The 20,726-nt window shown below is 40.2% G+C and overlaps 1 long non-coding RNA gene across 4 annotated transcripts in view; it reads right to left on the minus strand.

Annotated features, from left to right (window-relative positions):
• The window catches only part of LOC133223216 (uncharacterized), an 88,453-nt gene that overhangs the window by 7,749 nt on the left and 59,978 nt on the right, over positions 1-20,726 (minus strand). For all 4 annotated transcript variants that reach the window (XR_009728491.1, XR_009728490.1, XR_009728489.1 and 1 more), the window contains one exon: positions 17,719-17,877. This is a non-coding gene — a long non-coding RNA (uncharacterized LOC133223216). The remainder of the gene's footprint in view (positions 1-17,718; positions 17,878-20,726) is intronic.

Below are 20,726 nucleotides of genomic sequence, written 5' to 3' on the forward strand. Positions count from 1 at the left end.
GCAGCTGGAACACACAGAATCAATGCAATAAGTGAAAGTAGTACTACTGCTCTGTGCAGTAGACTAATACCTCCATCTACCATTAGGCTCACTACATAAGCTAAGCATGAATATTTCTGTTTAAGACAATTTGTGGTCAAGGGTTTTCTTCTGAGATTGACAGAGAAATAACCACAGTCTTGCCAAACAGTTGGCAATAAACATCACTGATAGAGGTCTAGCCATTCACATTTAATTAGGAAATTTTGCCCTTAATCTCTGGCAGGATTAGAGTTGCCTCCTCTAATACTGTTTCACCTCTAACACTGGGGCACTTTCAGGTATGGCTGAAAAAAGCCCAAATAAATTTTTCAACTCTTCGTCCTGCAAATCCGTCCTTCAAGTAACTGAAGCTTCCTATCTGAAAGCCTATTTTGGTAAAGTCTGCTATTGTCCAGTGCAAACACTCCCAAGACAACAGAAATGCTGTATGGGGTGGTGAGGAAGCATGGCAATGATCACCTGCCACCACCCAGCAACACAGATCAGCACACTCACAAAGTATCAGCCCAGACATCTGAGATCAAAGAATGCACAGATCTTTTGAGTACTAAAGTTTAAATTGAAAACTTGCTCCTGACAGAGCAGAACAGACAGATTTGCACAGGCAGGAATGTTTTTCTAGGTTCTGTGGTAGAATACTTGCCAGTTAAGTGCTGATCTCAGTACGCAATAATAAAAAGTTCTAAGCTAGACTGTAAATAGAATAATTTCTAAGGGAAATGTAGAGACATTTCTGTAAGTCAGGCTATAAATCTCTTAAGTGACAGTTACACATTGATTTTACAAGCATGGCATAATATTAGCTATACAAACCTGTGTGCATAATTAGAATGAAAAGATATTGGAGAAATTTCAGTATGCTGCAGCTTGAAGAGTTGCTGAAAAAATGTAATTCTTTGTTCTTAAACTTGAGTGAATGGATGCATCAGACTTGAGCAGAGCAGAACTATGCATGAGCCCATGGAAATCAGATGCTCAGATGTTACTCCTTGGTACTCTGCATTCAGGCCCTGGGTTAACTGTAACTTCTCTGAAGTGCACAGTGTCAGACAAACTGATAGGAAGTTGTCATGGTGTCAAGCAAATGCATATAGAAATAACAGGCCCATAAAAATCACAGAGACTTTATATTTATACCTTGGCTAAACAGAGATTCACATGATAGATTATAATTATTATACCAGGATTAAAGCTTTTTGTAAATTAGATGTTAATTTCTCCACATGTGGAGTTAAAATATTTAATTGCAATTGAGGATAATCCATCCAGTCCTTTGTCAAAGATAAGTGGGAGGCTTTTCTTGGCAAGTGAGGGAAGCTCATGTCACCTGTTTCTAAGTTTTCATGTAAACCCAGTAGTTTAAATTTCTCATTATTTCCAAAAAAGACAAGCCAAAAGCTATCTTTTATGGGAACAGATGCTGTGCTGTCTTCTTGAAGCTGCAGGCTTAGAGGCAGATTTGTCATGCAGCTGCAGACTGAATCCAACAAGGCTGCTCTGTTCCAGGGTTGCTATTCAGAACCTTTTGGGCAGCAGTGAAAGAAGATCACATCCATTTCATGCTGGTTTTGCTGCTCTATAAAGATATGAGCAGCACCAGACACAGGCACGAATCATGCCTAGATTGCAGGGGAGGAAGATGTGTAAAACTTGTTAGAAAAATAAGGTATGGAAGACCCAGTCAGTACAACTTTTACAAACATATCTTTTACTTTGGAGTACTTTTGGTGTCATGGCACTGCTTCTTGTAGCAGCCTCTACTCTGGCTGAGTTAGAGACACTGAGCTCTATTTGCAATTAAGTACCACATGATTAGGGCCCCTATACCCCTGCTGGAGCATTGATTTTACACACATTAGCCTCTGTCCCTGTCAGCAGCACTTCAACTATGGCCCACATAGGTTCTCAGCATTCTGTTCTGCATCTGACATTAACCCCTGTTAAGCAGCTGAACTACAATTCAACACACTTGTCTTACAATATTGGTTTAGTTGTGATAACAAGAGGAACTCTGACTGCCGGTTTAGAAAAGTGTTTTCAGGCAGGCAGGGGAACAATTTGCCCAGAGAGGCTGTGCAGTTTCCATTCTTGAAGGCTTTTGAGACCTAGCTGGATAAAACCCTAAGCCATCTGGTTTGACCTTAGAGTTAACCATGATTTGAGCAGAAGGTTGGATCAGAGACATCCTGAGGACCCTTCTGACCAGGACTGCTTTATGATTCTATGATAAATTACATATCCAAGTAAGTGCCAAGTGATCCATATGCTTTATGAAAATGGCATCATATCTATACACGCTAATACCTAGATATTATAATATGTTCATCTCTCTATAATATTAGCTGCTTAAATTAGGGCCCACAGGATACCTCATTCTCTGTACCACAACACTGGAGGTTAGGATGGCTGCAGTGCATGAATAGAAAATACAAGTTTCTGCACTCACTGGGTTATTCAGATCAATAGAAAAAGTGTGCAAGATTAGACACTGGGTTTGCAGTATTCCAAGGGAGAGGAGATAAAGAATTACAAGAAATTTTGAGGTGCATGGTTTGCCTTTGATCTGCTACTAGTGTTCAGGGGTTTCTAAGGGTCTTGGAAAAAAAGCTTGGTAAAAAACAGTTAATTTAATAGATATCAGAATGACCATAACCAGGGTTAACCACGCTGAGATATAAACTTATAAAATTAGCTAAAAGCAGAGGCACGACAGGGCTAGGAGAGCAAGCTGCTGAAATGGAGTTTGTCAAATCCAGTTACTGAACTCTGCCATATCCCTGTCTTAAAGGTCAACCAGCAACCTCAGCCAAGCACATTCACACTATATTAAACTTGGACTGATTTCCCATCTATCATGCTGAGCTCCAGGAATCTAGTCTGTATTTTTCTCTATAGCACAAGGAAGTTAGTGTTAGCCTGCTAGTAGCGCCCTCAAACTGGTAACTTGGACATGAAAGAACAGGACTTCAAAATGAATGAACTGCCGCTGGTTAAGCAGGTTTAAGCGTAACCTCTGACCTACTTCAGGCCACACTTAAGTGTTCCCTTTATTCCAGATGAAGTTTGATCTGTTTACAACTGAAAAGTCTTTTTTTCCCCTCCACGTAGCAACTTTACTTAGTTGGGGGCTACAGCTGTACAGCAGGCAGGATGTATAGGGCATGACTGCACACTCAAACTAGCTCTTCATCAGGTATAGAACTGTAAAAGCCAGGCCTGCCGGAGTCCCTGCTGCTCGTACCCATTGTGGGTGCATGAGAGCAAACTGGTGTGTCTCCAGTGAAGCTGTTCTCATATTCCTCTGCAGGAGACACTCGAGAAGGTGAAAGACAAGCACAGATCTCCTTTCTCTCTGCTCATGTTTCATTGTACTTAGACATGTTGCAATCAACATTTACCTTTCTGCTTATTAGTAAATTACGAGTCAGGAGACTCCAGCACATTCCTTCCTAGAGAACAGGGATTAAACTATCAGATCTTTTCACTGACAGGATGAACAGCCAGTCTCCAGGAAAAAGATCTATTCCACAAGATGTTGGAGGCCAGCTTTGTACTGATCACAGCTCCCTGCTTGTTTGAATACCTGTTCATATGTTTATACTGACAACTAAAAATGAAGTACTACTTTACAGAAGTATTAAACTTCAAACCTTCTCAGCCTGAGGCAGTTCATTCAGTTGATACTGAAGTCCTGTTCTACTATGCCGAAATTAAAATTCTGAGGCCAGAAAGGTTTAACATGTTACCATAACAACTGCTGCACCAGATCAGACTGTAGATCCATCTAACCCAATATCCTGCCTCCTGCCTAAGAAACAGCTCAAGAACTAGACATGTAGTAGTTTACAACTGCTGCATGAGTGCAGCAACAGGCTCTGCAACTTCCCACCCCTGCCTCTAAGTACCCAGTGCTCAAGGCCAGCTCAGCAATGTGCAGCTGCAACATTGGGTCAAGCTTGTGTGCAAGAGCTGTGAGAAGCCTCATCAGGGCTTCCTCCACTTCACTTTAAGCTGCATTTAAGTCCAGACCTTGCACTGGTCTATCTGAGAAGGTCTGAAGTGTAGCCTCTAATCCTAAACTACGTATTCAGTGAGCTTCGCTATGTGTGATATGCCTTGCTGATCTGGACCCTGAATCAGCTTTCTCATTGGACCTTGGATGTGCCTAATTGCTATAGACTCGCCTAGTAATGACTGTGGCCATGCTTGGTTACTGCCACTAGCCCTTCACTGCTCTTACTACACAAGACTTGTTGGATTGGTGAGGTCACTTCATCTGCCTGCCTTGCTGTCACCTTCAGCTCCTGGCTTGCCTACCATGCAAGGCAGCTCACTCTTGATGCTCCCTGATAGCAATTTCTCTTTTGAACAAAACAAGCAGCTTGACTGTAATCTAATAGGGAACCATACACCAATTTGGTAATAACTATGGCAAACTTGAAAAGTCCCCGCTGAATTCAAGTTCCCCTCCCAGGTTCGTCTCCAAGCTCCACTAAGAAAGCATAAAATGCAAGCTGTCACATATTCTAGGTACAGAAAAATTGAGGACAACTGGCCCATAAAGCAACACTTCAGGAAAAAAATAAAAGCTTCTCTGCAGCTTTCTTTACACACCTACTTGCTCAAAAACCTGCTGCATGCCTCTAGCACCTTATATCCAAAGACAGATTCAGTAATCAGTAGGAAACAGAATTAGCAGCAAAGGCAATGATATTCATGCAGTGCAATTTGCCACAAGGCATCTGTCATACATGAATTAGTATTTTCCTTAATTATCTGTAATAGGAAATCCCAAGATTCTCAGCTGTCCCTGTCAGACAGTATTAACCACAGACTTGGAAAATGATATAAAAATAGAAAGGAAGTTAAATCCTGCAGAGGCAGCAGTAGCAATTCACAAGGAATGCAAATAGAACTTCTGTATTGGCACCATTGGTCCCATTCCACTATAGAGTTTGCCAACACACCACACAACACAATACAATACAATTCAAATCAATCAAATACAATATGCCATTCAGTTAACTTGCAACTCTCACACAGAGCAAATGGACTACCAGAGAGAGAGAAATCAGTAAAAGCAGCAAGTCCAGAGCAACACATGACAACTGGCCAGCTGTGCCCACCTTTTAAAATGCAACAGTTTGTCTTTTCAAAACTCTGAAGATTTGATCAATAAAGTGGTATAGTCCTGCAAAGAACTGTGTAAGACATACTCCTGATTTTGCCTAATTGAGGAAATTCTGCAGATGCTTTCAAAGAAAAGGATCTACTTTTGCATATGCCAGACCCAGCTGTCTGATAGCCAGGCATTTGCTACAAAAGATGTCATTTGAACTTAGCAAGTTGTGACTCTGGGGATTTGTGCTGGACTAGGATAGCCACCCAGAGACATTAGGTGGTATCACTTGAGGCTTCAGAGTACAGCTAGCAGAGACATTCCTCAGACTGCATGACAAAGTGCATCTGAAATTGCACAGGTTCAAGAGCACAGTTACCAAATACAGCAACTACAGACATAGCGTAGACGCTCCCAGATCAGCCACGCATATGTATCTTTGCCAAGCAGCAGCTATAGAAGACAGGTCATACAGCATCTTGCAAAATGTCAGTCCTTCTGCACAGTCATAGCTGTAATCATCATAAAGACAGGGAGTGAAAACTAGCCAGACACTTCATTACTTTTAGGCAAACAGTGTGCAGTCTTTCCCATCATCATTCCTATTCAGCCTGTTTCATCTCTTCACCATTCCTGTCATTTCACATTCACATCCATCTTTTCTTATCATTTTCCTTCTCCTCCTTTCCTGCTTCTCCTGTATTTTCTACCTTGGCTTCTGTGACATGATTAGGAGGAGAAAGGATGGACCTAGAGGATGGCAAATCTCCTATTTCTCCATCACCCAGCTGGATACAACTCTGCTCTTTGGCTATATAGCCAATATTTTGACTATATTGAAACACATTAGTTTTTCTAAGATGCTGGAGTTCAGTTTTTTTAAAGGGAAACATGCACAACCAATTAAATAACTAAACTAGATTAAGAGTTTTGCTCTTTCCTTACAGGCACATCACCAACAGCAGAAAACTATCCTAGTGTACACTGCGACCCACCACAACCACATTGCTTGGCTTCATACAAGCCAATAATTCAAATCAAGCTTACACCTCCCCACTAACAGCCCTCAGGGGAGGCATTCATCATTAGCTGACTGCAAGTTAGTAAAACTACTTGATGATTTTAAAACATACACATTTAATAACAATATGTTTCTATGTTAATAAAAACTTCACTTTTTCACCTCCAAAAGACTCCCATAAACATTTGATTTTTCTTTCAGGAAAGGAGTTAACTAAAGTAATTATGTTTCAAAAGGGAGCATGGTTAATCCTCTTTTACTGAATTGCATTTACAGTCATCTCCTTATAAAAACAGTGTATTGTACTGTGATAACTCTGAGTATCTAAATTCACTGCTTGCTCCCAGCCTCTTCAGTTACATAGTTTGTGGGTTGGAAAATGTCCATGTAGATCATGACCCTAAACCAGCTGTCAGTATCAGTGGGAATTACTTCTATTCAGTAGGTTTGAATGGGTCTGTTAGACAAGTGTACCCACCAGTTACTCTGTAAATAGGCTTTGACATGACAGAATATTACCACTTCCATTGTCTGTCCTTACCTAAAAGCCCATGCATATTTAGTATTTACTTGATAGCTCACAATACATCAGTAATTAAGGAGTAGATAAGATACACATGAATCTAGACACTCAAAAAAAGAAATGTTCTTAATTCAGATTAAAATAGCTATGAAGACAAAACGCCATGCTCTTAGCTTGGGGTTTCCTACATACTTTAAATAAAAGCTGTTTGCCAAAGTTAACACCCAACTTGTCATTCCTTAACAGGTAGGTTTTTTGTATTTCTTTTATACTCTTGTCACTCTTCTTTGGAAAAAAACTCAACATGGCAACCTGTAACCTAAAGCTCTACAAGATAAAAAAGTTGCACTTCTCTTTTGTATAACTATTTTCCTCTGTCAGATGCAGGACTGTTCCTTACAATACTGTTATGACAGAGCTACATGCATTAGTTTGGTGCAATGGAGCATGCTAGTGAAAGGTCTCAAAGCTGCCTCACTACAGGGCCTCCTGCCTCAAACAGTATTTCTATATAAAGCTTTGCAAGGCTGCATCATGTCCACTCACCATTTTGGGTTTGCACAGCCTCTCTTTACTTCTGGATCCCTTACATAGGGCAATGGAGCCTGAAAACATGAGAAGCCAGGGCCCTGTTCTGCCAAGGACCATTAGCATTATGGTAGGAAAGGGGATCAGAGAAGTGTTTCCTACAAAGCAGAAGATTTTAAAGCTTTCTGAGAACAAGTGAGCAGAACATTTACAGGCTGTGGCACTGCCTCCCTAAGGGAAGCACCAAAGGCCTCTGGTGCCCAGGAGGCTCTGACTTTTAAAAGGTTGCAAGGGTTGAGGAATGTCTCTAAGGAAGCTACAGGACAGCATGAAGGCTAAGCACACAGCAGTATCCTTTGAGATACACTAGTCTGATATACTAGAAAGACAGGTGATTTAGGCTGAGCACTAATTCCTGTGATCATAGTTCTATGACAAATTACTTATCGTGTAAATAGTATACAGAACATTGTGAAAAAAGCAGTTCCCTGTGGGGTAAAAAGTGATTTAACAACCAGATGCAGACAGCCTCTAAGAAGAGGAAGGTTGAAGAATGTTAAGGCTGTGAGAAATGTAGATGTGAGGGGAAAATAAGTAATTTTCCTGCCTAATGCAGGATCTTCCTCGACACTGATGCAAAAGGAACTTACTTGATATGCAAGTCCTATGCTGAAAACAGATTCCTGTATCTCCAGAAGGCAAGAATAGATATAATTTTCCTTTCTTGCCCTTTCTAGGGTATCTGGTAGAGTCAGACAGGGTTGACTAAATAATAAATACTTCTTTGAGTATTTCCTGTAACAACACCTAAGGTAATTATCATTAGTATCTAAGAATGTTAACAAATAATTTCCACATGCTGTAAACAGCATCTGGTCTGTTTTGCATACTTATGCTGCTGAAATAGGTTCTGCTGCCATAATCCCCATCTGACTAGGCTGTCCCTGCTGCCACATCAGTCCACTCCCTGGCCACCAGGCAGTTATAACCAGCAGTTACAGTTCTGCTTGCAGCTTTTTAATTCCTCTACAAATTCACACCCTCAAACACAGACTTTGCTACTGAACAGCCAACATCCTCTCTGGTAGCAGCCATGAGGCAGGCAGAAATAATTTCTTTTTTTGCTTCCTAGAAGAACATAGCTTTCTGTGCAAGGAAGGACAGAGAGGTTGTCTAGACAACGCTGGGACTCAGACAACCTCTGTTTCTGCTACGGACTTCCCGAATGGCTTTACACAACTGTCTACATTATGTCCCATTTATGAACTACAAGATGAAAATACTACTTTTGCCTTTGTGCCTTTTTTGTCTTTCTTCAGTGTGTTTTGTGTGGGATGAAACCACCTTTTTTTGACACTCTTAGAATGCAAACATGCTGACCCTTGCAGTCTGTTACAGCTTCTCACTAAAAAGAGTTCATTCTGTGGTGAGAAATGCTGCACTGGGGAGAAGGGAATGTTATTACTTCCCTTTCCTCAATAGCCTGCTTTATGAGAACAGCATCTGGCCTGCCAGGCCTCCCTCATAAAGGGTAGCAGGACCCGACTGATATAACAGAAGTGCTTACATTTGAGTTGAGCCTGTGGTGCTCTGTATCAGACCTTTGCCCTCTCACATTTTTAAGGTAAGACAAACAAAGTCAGAATGCTCACACAGTAATCCAATGCCGTATGTATTGTCCTGTCATTATTTTACTCCTGGGATTTGACAACAGGATCTACCTCAAGTACCAAATAAGTAATCTTCACTGAAACAATTGCCCTGTAATTGCTTTCAGAAGCAGTAAAAGCAACCCTATGACTCCTGCACAGCTAGGAAAAACACTGCAAGTAATTTAATAGGCATATTTAAGGACTCCAGAATAGAGCTGTACCATCATTCCTCATGCTCAGCCTCCATCAGCTTTGTGATATAAACTACTCACTTCTGCTGCACTTTGTTTTCAGTTCTCTGAACCGGCTCATTTCACAGGAAGGGAGAACCATGCCTCTAGGAAGCAGTATGAAAATGCATTACATAAATATCAAACTGTCAAAAGAGCCTGAAGGGCAGTTGAGGAGAACAAGCAGAGGCATTTCTGTGAGCTGTAAAGCATTGCTAACAGTAGCATTAAAGAGAAAGTTTATATGGAATAGAAATATAGTCTCTGAAAATGCCTAAAAGCCATACAGATCAGTTCTATAGCTGCTAAGCTTCATTATGTCAGGATACAGCAAGGACAAGCTCTTCCCTAATGGACAAGGAGCTAGGCACAGTGACAAGGCTGGTAGTGCCCTCAACACCTGAATAAGGCAGACCCAGAGAGAGCAGCACTTTTGATCGAGTATCCAGGTTATCCAGCAAGTTGTGGCAATGGTGCAGGTCCAAGGTCAAAAGAGAAAAATGATCTACAGATGAGGCCTGGTCCAGTAAGAACAGTCAGAGTCAGACACAGCTGATAAGGCACTCATCAGACCCCACAGAGACAAGATAAACCTATGAAGCCAGAAAGCCAGCCTGTAAGTCATGACTGGAATCAACAGCCAAATAAGACAATCACTAAGCTAAAGACCAGCACTCCTACAGCACAGCTTTTTACAGGTCTAGTGTTGTGACAGTGCCCGAAGTTCCTTTACAAACAGACTAGCTGGCACTCCCTTTGCTAATTACAATTTACAGTTTAAATAAGAAAACAATATACTATGAGAAGGAATAGAAACTGTCATTGATGCTTACTTTGGATTACAACAATGTTTCTCAGCCCTTCTCTGGTGAACCAGACTGTCCATAAAGATGTCACGAATCTCACTGCAACTCCCACTTGAGGAACTTCTCTAAAAGATGAATGATTTTGAGATGCTGTTCATGGGGTTCATGTTTCAGATATTTTTTATGTCCCTGCTCTCCTGATCAGTACTTTCAGAATATTCAATCTTTTCTCCAACAATTAATAAATTATTTTGCTGCTGTTTTAAACTCTTCCTATAATCAAACTGATAAGCTGGCTAGGAAAAACATATGCTATTGTTTCATAAAAGCTGAACCACTTCCAGCTGCAGTAGAACAGGTGGCTTGAAAAAGTAACAGAAACAACATGTGCTTCTCTTGAAATTAAATTTTTTTAGAGATCTGTTTAGTGATTAATCAGAATCTAACAGATAATGTCATAATTTTAATGAATGGTAGGTAAGTCATGGTGCAACTTGCTTTTCAAGCACTGAGTATTGCTCAGACCAAGTGCTAGTAAGAGAATATAGTAAGAATAGATAGTAAGAAGTATACAACTGAGATTATATCAAACATTACTTCAGAAGTAGAACCAAAGGAGAGAAGTTTGAGAAACATGGACTTCCACAGGTTCCATTAAGGGAAAGAACAGGTCTAACATTATTTTTCTATAAAGTCAGTGGTTCTTGTATACCTTTCATCATAGCTCATAACAAATAAAAGGAGGGTGGTGACTACAGAGGATGAGATGCAGAGCAAAAGAACAAGTGAGCAAGAAGTCTTCCTAAAGACTTGGGCTCTGCTAAAACAGTTTTTACTGTACTATATCAGAAAGTCTTTCTTACTTGGAGCTATCATTTCACTTAAAAAAAAAAAAAGGTGTTTGCTATAATGTAACAAATGTACACTGGATGTTCTGATGTAGAACAGATTGAGACAAGGCATTGTGGTTTTGTCATGTGATAAAATAGGTTGTCATTGAAGTTATTGTGCCTTATCAATGCTTTCAAATTAAAAATTAATAGCTATTCAAATGAAATTGTATTCAAAGGAATAAAATCTGCCCTCTAATTTCATGCAGAACAAGCTATCCCCCACACCTTCCTTATTGGTTACTTGAAAGTAGTTTCTTGTCAAACAGATAAGACCCTGAGTCCTATCTCAGAAGACAGCTTATCTTGCTGTGATTGCATTTATTTGAACAATGTTATCAAATGAAAGAACAACACGCACAAACCCAGTTTCATTGTTTAGTGTTCCACACACTGTATTACACTGTAAAACAGATTCTGCAGTAGTTCACTAAGCACCACCAAAGCACCCCTTAACTTAATGCTATCTGTTAAAACAAAGTACCTCCATTCTCCTTATCTAACTTCCAAAATAAGAATGATGATAATTTTAGATCTAATTTACAAATAATCAGGTCAATATCTATTTAGCAAAACAGATGTATCTATGAAATAGCATCTACATAGTTACATTCTTCTAGCACAGGGTGTGGACCTTTTTTAAACTGTTATCTTTCAGAGTAAGCATAGGCTTTCCCAAATGATTGTAATACAGTGAGTGTATTATATGCACCAACACACTGAAATATGCTTTTACTCTGTGGGGGAAAACCATGTTTCCTTGTTTCCTTCTTATCGTTAAGTAATGTCATTCTCTGCAATGGAGGTTTCCTTCATTACCTAACAAAAAGTTGCTAAGTCTGCGCCAAACATAGCAGTGAAAGCTTTTTAAGGATCTTGTTATAAAGTCTGTGTACTTGTTAGCTTGCTGGGTGTGCAAAGGACTCTTGAACACAAAATTAGAGTGGGACTGGCAGATATGAAACTCTGAATCATTTCAAGCAGTGACTGTTAGGCTGCCAGAGATCAGTTTGCTGCAGGTATGGTCCATCACTTCCCTGTTAAGAAAAACAGCTTGCTTTTTGCTTTCCCATTTTCTCACAAAACTAAGTATTTATTGTTCCACATGGACTGAAAGACTAAAATGAAGAAAGGAGAAGTAACAAAAAGAATGAATGAGAAATACCACTTGGGAAAACTGAAGGAAGGAAGAAATGAAAGATGGGATGAAAATGGAAGATAAGTTGGGTCTGGGTGAAAAAGAACTGAGTAAGGTGAAAAAGGTGAGAAAAGGAATTACTTCATCACTAAGGCAATATTTAGAGTGCAACAAGAATGGCACAACTTGGGTAAAAGAACTGTTGCTTGAACTCTCAAGCTTTCACAGGACCCTACTTAAATAATTCTGAGTGTATTTTTTTTTGAGGTCATTCTACTGTTAATTTCTTCCAGTTATAATCACAATTTCTATTCAACAGGCATCCAGCCCTTAGGATGACACCTTCTAAACTGGTAGATTCGTATGTACAATACTATATAAAGTGATTCTTCTTTTCACATGCTAACTCCTGAAAGAACACAACCCCACTCCAGTGGCTACTGTTATGGGATTTAATGCATGTGTGTGCAGGGGTGGCTGGAGCTCTTACAACTGAGAACTCACCTGAGAGGTTTTGTTTTTACTACAGTATGCTTTGGGCAGTGGACTACAGCCACACCTCTAGGGTTTGAGTGATGTAAATAATTCACTTGTTTAGGAAGATTCTATGCTAATCAATGAAGTGGGCATATCAATATTTACTTTCATAACCAACAAAGGGGCTGTTAAAGATAACAATGCCTTAATCTACCACACATAAATATCATTAAAATCAATATGACTTAGCATATGTTTTAGTTTTAGTTACCATAAGCTTCATGTCCTTATCAGATTTGATAGAGGTTAAATGATACCAGTTAATACTAAGTTATCACACTGATTCTTACAGACGTTCTGCAATCTTATTTTATACCTTATGATCTAAAAACAGTCTGGAAACTTGCCCAGTTTTTGAAACCAGTTTTAATATAATCTGCTTTCGAAGTAAAATTAACCTCATTTGTTACTTCCAGTTAGAGCTCACACTCAGTTTTTAACCTGCCTTTCAATGAAACAGCAACTTATAGGCACAAATGGAAAGAAAAGAAAGGGACCAAAGGGATAAAACAAAAGAAAGCAAACTAGAAGTGGGGTCTTAAGTTACTAAATCTCCTTTAAAGAGAAAAGTAGTATGATCAGCATTTGTGTTAACTTTTGGAGGTCTCAAATGTCTGCTGGTTGCTTTTAAAAATATTTCACACAGAATTTCAGAACTCTTTTTTTTTTTTTTTCTTTTTCTCATAGAAAACTATCTTAGAAGGTTTTTCCCATTCCTGGGTAGAGGGAATGAGAAACATACCTCCTCCCATTCTGTTTCTATGTTACTTGTTAATAGGGATACCTGTCTTTTGATGAGCAAAGCCCAGGAGAACCCTTTTTCATCTGCCTTGGACATTCAAAGGCCATTCTGTGTAAGTACTGATGCTCTTCCAGAGGAGTCCCTCCTTTGGAGAGATGACTTCTATGACAGACTTGCTTTACAAATTTGTAATCCTCTCACATAAGTGTTATGCCGAAACCATTACCAAGATCAACATATCTAGTTTCAGTAGATATTCCTTAAAAAAATACATTTGATTTGATTTTACTAGTCTTATCACAACCCTTACAGCTTTTTTCTTTCTGTCTGAAGAGTAAGAAAAAACATGCAACAATGCATTCCTGTAATGGAACAGACTTCTAATAGTCTAGATGCAACATATAAATTTTTTTGGCTTTTATCAAGCTAAACAGAAAGGTAGCAACGTGGCATAGTCACTGTATGTCGTTATTTCCCACATTATCTTCTTGTGCTAGTTAGCTTTACTACAAAAATTCTAAATAGTTGTCCATTAGCAAAAGGCAGTTCAACTAGGTATTTTCCCAATAATTTTAATAATGCAATCCTTATAAAAATTCTGACTATCTGTATTATTTCACAATATTTTTGAAATAAACATATTCTTAGTTTAGAAGCTTCATGCAAAAAATATTGACTGGGAACTACCAAGAGACTTATTTTGACTTTTTTTTTTTCATGAAAAAAAAACCCAGAATTTATGCTTTTCATACCACTTGAAGATATCAGTTTTTCCACAGGCAACATTACCCATTCTCTGCCTAGCTCTAATGTTAATGTTCATGTTACTTTTAGGAAGTAAGCTTCCCACACCACTAATGACTTTTCAGATCCATTAGTCTGTTACGTATTATTGATTTCAAGCATTACTGATTACTGCTGTAAGTAGATTTATTTCTGCTCCTAGACAGTGAAGGACTGTCACCTCTTGTTACTGTTGTTAGATGAATGTCTCTGTTTTCTTTATACAGTGCCTTGCTATGTCTCCTTTCATTCCTCTGCTTGTCTGTCCTCTGTGCCACTGAACTGTTATCTCCTTTACTATGTTTTTCTAATACTCACTTAAATATTAGGTGCTTTCCATCTACCTTCTATGTAAGAGGAATTTGCACTATACTTAGAAAGTACAAGGTAGTTGAAAAAATGGAGAACTCATCCATGTGCAGCAGTGTTTTTCAAAGTTAAGAGGGTGTTGTTTCACATTCCTTGTTCCATTCAGAGCCTGACTCTGCCACTGACCACAGGGTGCTCTGTGCCTGGATGCTACTGCTCTCCAGGGACTAGTCTGCTGTTGGCAATGTGGAGGCTCTTCAGTCACTTTGACAGCTCCTCATCCCACCACTTCCAGGTTCCAGATTCCTTGCAGTGTCCAGGTGTATGGGTTTACTCAGTTCTGTATTTCTCATTTTGTTCAAAGCAGCACGGTGCACTCGGGGTTCGTGACTAAGCCCCATACAACCAGATCCAGCTCTTCAGTCTCTTGCACTCAAAAGGTACAAATTCCAGTACCCCTTACCTTTTTAACTAGTAACTTACACATTGTACATATTCCCCTAGCTATCACTTTCTATTCTGCAGTTTTGACTTTTGGATTGCTTTATACAGTGAATACATACACTTCACTCACCAGCACCCCTGTTCAGTACAGATTATGTATCTTTGGTTATTTTCTGCATGCTGTTCTACCTGTGTCTGATAGGTCTTTGGTAGACCACAGACATTTCACTCATTAATGTAGTATTTAACACCCGCACTTTTAAGTTCCTCACTATTTTTGTTGCACAGATATGTCTTGGTTGTCTGGGATAGAGCTGATTTTCTTCCTAGGAGTTGGTGCAGTGCTGTGTTTTGGCTTTAGTCCGAGAACAACACTGATAACACACCAATGTTTTTAGTTGTTGCTCAGTACTACTTACCCAAATCAAGGACTTTTCAGTCTCTCACGCTTTGCCACTGAGGAGGGGCAGAAGAAGCCAGGACAGAGCAGAGACAGGACACCTGACCCAAACTAGCCAAAGGGGTATTCCAGACCACAGCATGTCATGCCCACTATATAAACCGGGGGGACTCACCCAGAACAGAATGATCACTGCTCGGGTCAGGCTGGGTATCAGTGAGTGGGTGGTGAGCAATTGTATGGTGGATCACTTGTGTTTATTGTTTTGCTTGGGTTTTTTTCCCTTTCCCCTTTTAGTTTTATATTCTATCCCCTCGTTATTTCCCTTATCATGACCATTATTAGTAGTAGTAGTAGTTTTGTACTGGAAAAAAGAGTTTTATAGAAAGTGGAAGCAAGGATAGGCAGCCTGGGAAGAGTACAAGGATGTTGTCCGGGAAGCTAGGGACCAGGTTAGGAAAGCTAAGGCCCAGTTACAATTAAACTTGGCTAGGGATATTAAGGATAACAGGAAGGGATTCTACAGGTACATAGCAAATAAAAAACAGATTAGGGAGAATGTAGGCCCCCTCAGGTAGCTCTCGGGTGAACTAGCTACACAGGATTTGGAGAATCTGAGGTTCTGAATGACTTCTTTGCCTCCGTCTTCTCTAGCAAAGGCTCTGACCACACCACCCAAGTCTTGGAAGGCAGATGCAGGGACTGTGAGAATAAAGACCTTGGGCCCACTGTAGGAGAGGAATTGGTTCGAGACCATCTTAAAAATCTGAACGTGCACAAGTCCATGGGTCCTGATGAAATCCATTCACGGGTCCTGAAGGAGCTGGCAAATGAAGTTGCTAAGACACTGGCCGTCATATTTGAAAAATCATGGCAGTCAGGTGAAGTTCCCGACGACTGGAAAAAGGGAAATATAACCCCCATTTTCAAGAAGGGGAAAATGGATGACATGGGAATTAAAGACCAGTCAGTCTCACCTCTGTGCCTGGCAAAATCTTGGAGCAGATTCTCCTGGAAGGCATGCTAAGGCACATGAAAAACAACAAGGTGCTTGGTGACAGCCAGCATGGCTTCACTAAGGGGAAATCCTGCCTGACCAATTTGGTGGCCTTCTATGATGGGGCTACGGAACTGATGGACAGTGGTAGAGCAGTTGATGTCATCTACCTGGATTGTGAAAGCGTTACACTGTCCCACATGACATTCTTGTCTCTGAGAGAATCAATTTGATGAATGGACCACTTGGTGGATAAAGAACTGGCTGGAGGCCGACACAAAATTGTGGTCAATGGCCATGTCGGCTGGAGACCAGTAATGAGTGGTGTCCCTCAGGGATGGTGTTGGGACCTCTTGTTAACATCTTGTCGTGACATGGACAGTGGGATTGAGTGCCCCTCAGCAAGTTGCGATGACACCAAGCTGTGTGGTTCGTTGATATGCTGGAGGGAAGGAATGCCATCCAGAGGGACCTTGACACGCTTGTGAGGTGGGCATGCCACCTCATGAAGTTAACATGCAAGTGCAAGGTCCTACACCTGGGTGGGAGCAATCCCAGGCACAGCTCAGGTGGGCAGAGAAGAGATTCAGGCTGCGGGCTTGGGGTGTGGTCATGAGAAAATGAACATGAGCGCTCAGTGTGCGCTCAGCAGAAAGCCAACCTATCCTGGCTGCATCAAAAGGGTGACCAGGGTGGGTGATTGCCTTTATCTGTCTGTGAGACTATGGGTTTGTGTAGTTTGTTTAATAAAAGGACATGGTGTTGAACAGTCCAGAGGAGGCCACAGATGATCAGGGGACTGGGCCTCCCTATGAAGACAGCTGAGAAAGTTGGGCTGTTCAGCCTGGAGAAGAGAAGGCTGCGTGGAGACCTCATAGCAGCCTTCCATATCTGAAGGGGCTATAGGATGCTGGGGAGACTCTTCATAGGGACTGTAGGAGGACAAGGGGTAATGGGTTAAAACTAAACAGGGGAAGTTAGATTGGATATAAGAGGAAATTCTTTCTGTTAGGGTGGTGAGGCACTGGAAAGGTTGCCCAGGGAGTTGTGAATGCTCCATCCTGGCAGTGTTCAAGGCCAGGTTGGACGAGGCCTTGGATGATATGGTTTAGAGCGAGGTGTCCCTGCCCATGGATCTTAAGGTCGTTTCCAACCCTAACTATTCTATGATTCTATGATTCTATGATTCTATGACTGTTCTTATCTCAACCCATAGGGTTTACATTCTTTCGATTCTCCTCCCCATCCTGCCTGGAGAGCGGGGAGGGATGGCGTGAGCAAGTGGCTGCATGATGATGATTTATTTCAAGGACAGATTTTTAAAGTACTGTATTGTGGTGTTTGCGAGAAATCTTACTCAATGCCAGGTTATTGAACGTCTGTAAAATTTAGTCACCAAAGTTAATTCTCAAAAATGAGAAAGTGCCACCTCCATCAGCTTTGGGACAGAGCAATAAGAACATCATACGGCTATGTACATCAAAGCTTAGGACTTTTATAAAAGATATTGCAGGTGGCTGTAAAAGAAGAGGTATAGTACAGAAGTTTTAAATGTACCTGGTTTCCCATGTCTGGGTTGTGTTTTTCTGTTAGACCTTGTTACCTAATAGCCGTTATTTTTCTGCAAGGAGACTGAAAGCCAAGCACTCTGTATGAAGTGGAGCACAAAGTTCCTCAGGTGAGGACAGGTTGATAAAAAGGTTTTCTTGGTAATGACTGTGGAAGAAGAGGAACGAAAGTAATTTAAATCAGTTGAGTAGTATCTGTCTTCTGGTAAATAAATCAGTCAGTGTAAAGTTGCATCCTGAATTTATACAGTGTCAATCTCCTGCCTCATACAATGGTAACTCATTCTTTCCTTGACACTAATACCTTTTCTTTTCACTCATCACCTAATGATAATACATTATATAACAGAAGGGGGAGAGTGGTTATTGTCTGGTTTCTGTTAGCATTAACTTTTTCCTCTTGTTGGTTATTTCCCCAGCTCCCAGACCTTATGAGAGATTTCAGAATACACGGGAGGACATTTAGGCACCCTGTTCCCATATAAGGCGCAACCCATGAAAGACTATAATCTAAAACTACTTCATCTCTCTAAGTATATAAGCTACTCAGCATGTACTGTCAGAGCTATATGGCTGCAAAGCAATATATTTCTAGATATATGGCTAGAAATACAATTGTTACTTGCCCAAGACATTTTGGACCTCAAGACTCCAACAGAATCTTTAAATACTACAAACACTTTCCATTAGGAATATTTTTTCCTTCTTTCTTGCTTTCCTTTGCCTATCCTAAAACAAGAAGTCAGGAATAATCAGTGCAAAGTCTCTTGAACCCCATCTCCAGACCTATGAGAACAAGCCTTTGATTTTGAGGTAAATAAATTTGATATTAAATTATATTAATATGAATACATAAACAATATTAATTTTGATCATATCTATTTGCCCCCAGGTAAATAACTACAGAAAAATGCAAGCCCTAAGCCTTAGAATTTCTAGCTGCTAACTTACTAGCAAACCAAAAGGAACAGTCAAAACATCCAATTTCTTTCTATCACTCTCCTGGAAACCACAAAGAAAATGCCGCTTGAAATATAATTTCTCATTTTCTCACAGTCTCATTGTATTCCTCCTTGGTCAAACAAAGGAGTTCTGTGGTATGGACAAAATACAAGGATCCTTTCTTATTCAAACCTGGTTTGTCCCCTTGTATGCCAAGTCAGTGACAGTCAGTGAAAGTCAGACCTTCAGGTAAATTCACATTTCAAATGCTGGGCTGAGGTGCCCTCTTGAAAAGCACATGGTGAGCTGTACTTTTCCACAGCAGGAAAGCTGCACCCCAGTGCCTTTGCTGACCTCTGGAAACTCACATATGAAATTGCCTTCCCTGTCTCCTACTAAAGAGAGACTGATTTTGACCGTGAATGGGAGATCTAAAGATACAGTTAAAAATCAGGAGTACCTGTGGCAGCTTGAGGGCTTCTATGACTAATAATCTGTTTGTTGCACATTTGTTTAGTCATAACATGCACCATGTCAGAACTGCATTGTCAGCTATAACACAAGTCATTTTGTCCCTCCCTAGTATCCAGCCTGGCTTAACCCCTGCAAGTTAACTGACCTCATTCTTTAGCTCCAGCAGTAGCTCTTGATTTTAGACTCAGGAACACCATGTTCCTATAGACAAACAACTGAAATAAGTCATCACATAAACATGAAAAGAGATGTGTTAAAGCAAGGTGCTTTTTCAAATGACACAATGCAATGACTCTGTATTTGCATTAATTCTGTTATTTGCAGGACTTGTTTGGAAAGTGTTTCACTGGCTCCAGCACTGCTGCTTTTTACTACCTTTTCTTGCAGTCACGAAGATTCTTTATGATTACTTTAGGAACAGATGCAGTCATTTTCATGTATTATTTCCTTTTTTCACTACAGCAGTAAGTTCTTTACAACTTATTTTTGCTGTCACTATCCCATCATGAAGATTTTGAGGGTTTTATGTATTTAAGAAGAGATTTAATTTTTAATGTAGCATTCTAATCCACTGTTCTCTACAAATTACTATCTTTTGACACACAGAGCACAGTCACCTGTAGAGTTTGAATGTACAGCATTACAGTAATAGAGGCCACTGAAGTGGTATGTGAAGTAGTCCAAATAATAATTCTAAGTCCTGTTTCTTGGATCCACTAGTACTAATGAATAGAAAAGCCAGACCCCAGCATAATGATATTTCTTTCCCATGTGTATTTCTCCCATAGCTATGTCCTGAGGGTGGATTCAACTCAGCTAACCTTAGCAAGAGTTTTACACCTTATTTCTGCTAGTCCTCTGTGCCCTCTCTGTAGTACAGAGATAGACAGAGGCAGCCCTAGAGGGTGGCTTGCTCTGGCTAGTCTTAGACTATCTGTCTCAGTATGGGATGAGTCACTTGGTGGAGGTGTTTAAACAGGGCACACAGCTAGCTAAAAGACAACTAAGTTCCCGATGGCTGAGGGTGTTTAAGATGACTTCCCACTTTTCTAAGGTCTACATTATCTCTGCATAAGCATTTCTTATCAATCATAAGAATTTTAGCTCCTGTGATTGTAATTCTTTTTACAGTACCAGGAAGCTGTTAACAGGGGCCTTGGGAAATGTTCAAATATTTGTCATTTATCCTTAATGTGGATACAGATTCTTTAGCCTGAGAGCTGATTTTCCTGGAATTTCCAGTGGGTATGATCCACAGTATCAGATGTTAGCATTTGTGCTAGTCCCAGCTGGAGATTTCTTCTTACATGGGGTAAGATGAAAAGAAATAAAGCCATGTGAAAGCTACATATCAGCTAGGTAAATGCTTGCCTCTGTACAACTTGCAGACAAGCTTAAAACTGAATGAGTAGCATTTGGCAGAGAATACTTTCTTACAATACAGAGGCCAGTTATGTCAAAAGGACATAATTTATTTAATTTGCAGAAGACATCAAATTTGCTGACAATAATAGAAATGTAAAATAGGACAGAGGAAAAGAAATCTTTACATCTGACCACAACTTTAGAGATTAAGAAAGC

This window comes from Neopsephotus bourkii, unplaced genomic scaffold (genome assembly GCF_033783945.1).
Source record: "Neopsephotus bourkii isolate Nb327-2 ecotype Australia unplaced genomic scaffold, CSIRO-AGI_Nbou_v1 NB_1634, whole genome shotgun sequence".
Lineage (NCBI taxonomy): Eukaryota > Metazoa > Chordata > Aves > Psittaciformes > Psittacidae > Neopsephotus > Neopsephotus bourkii.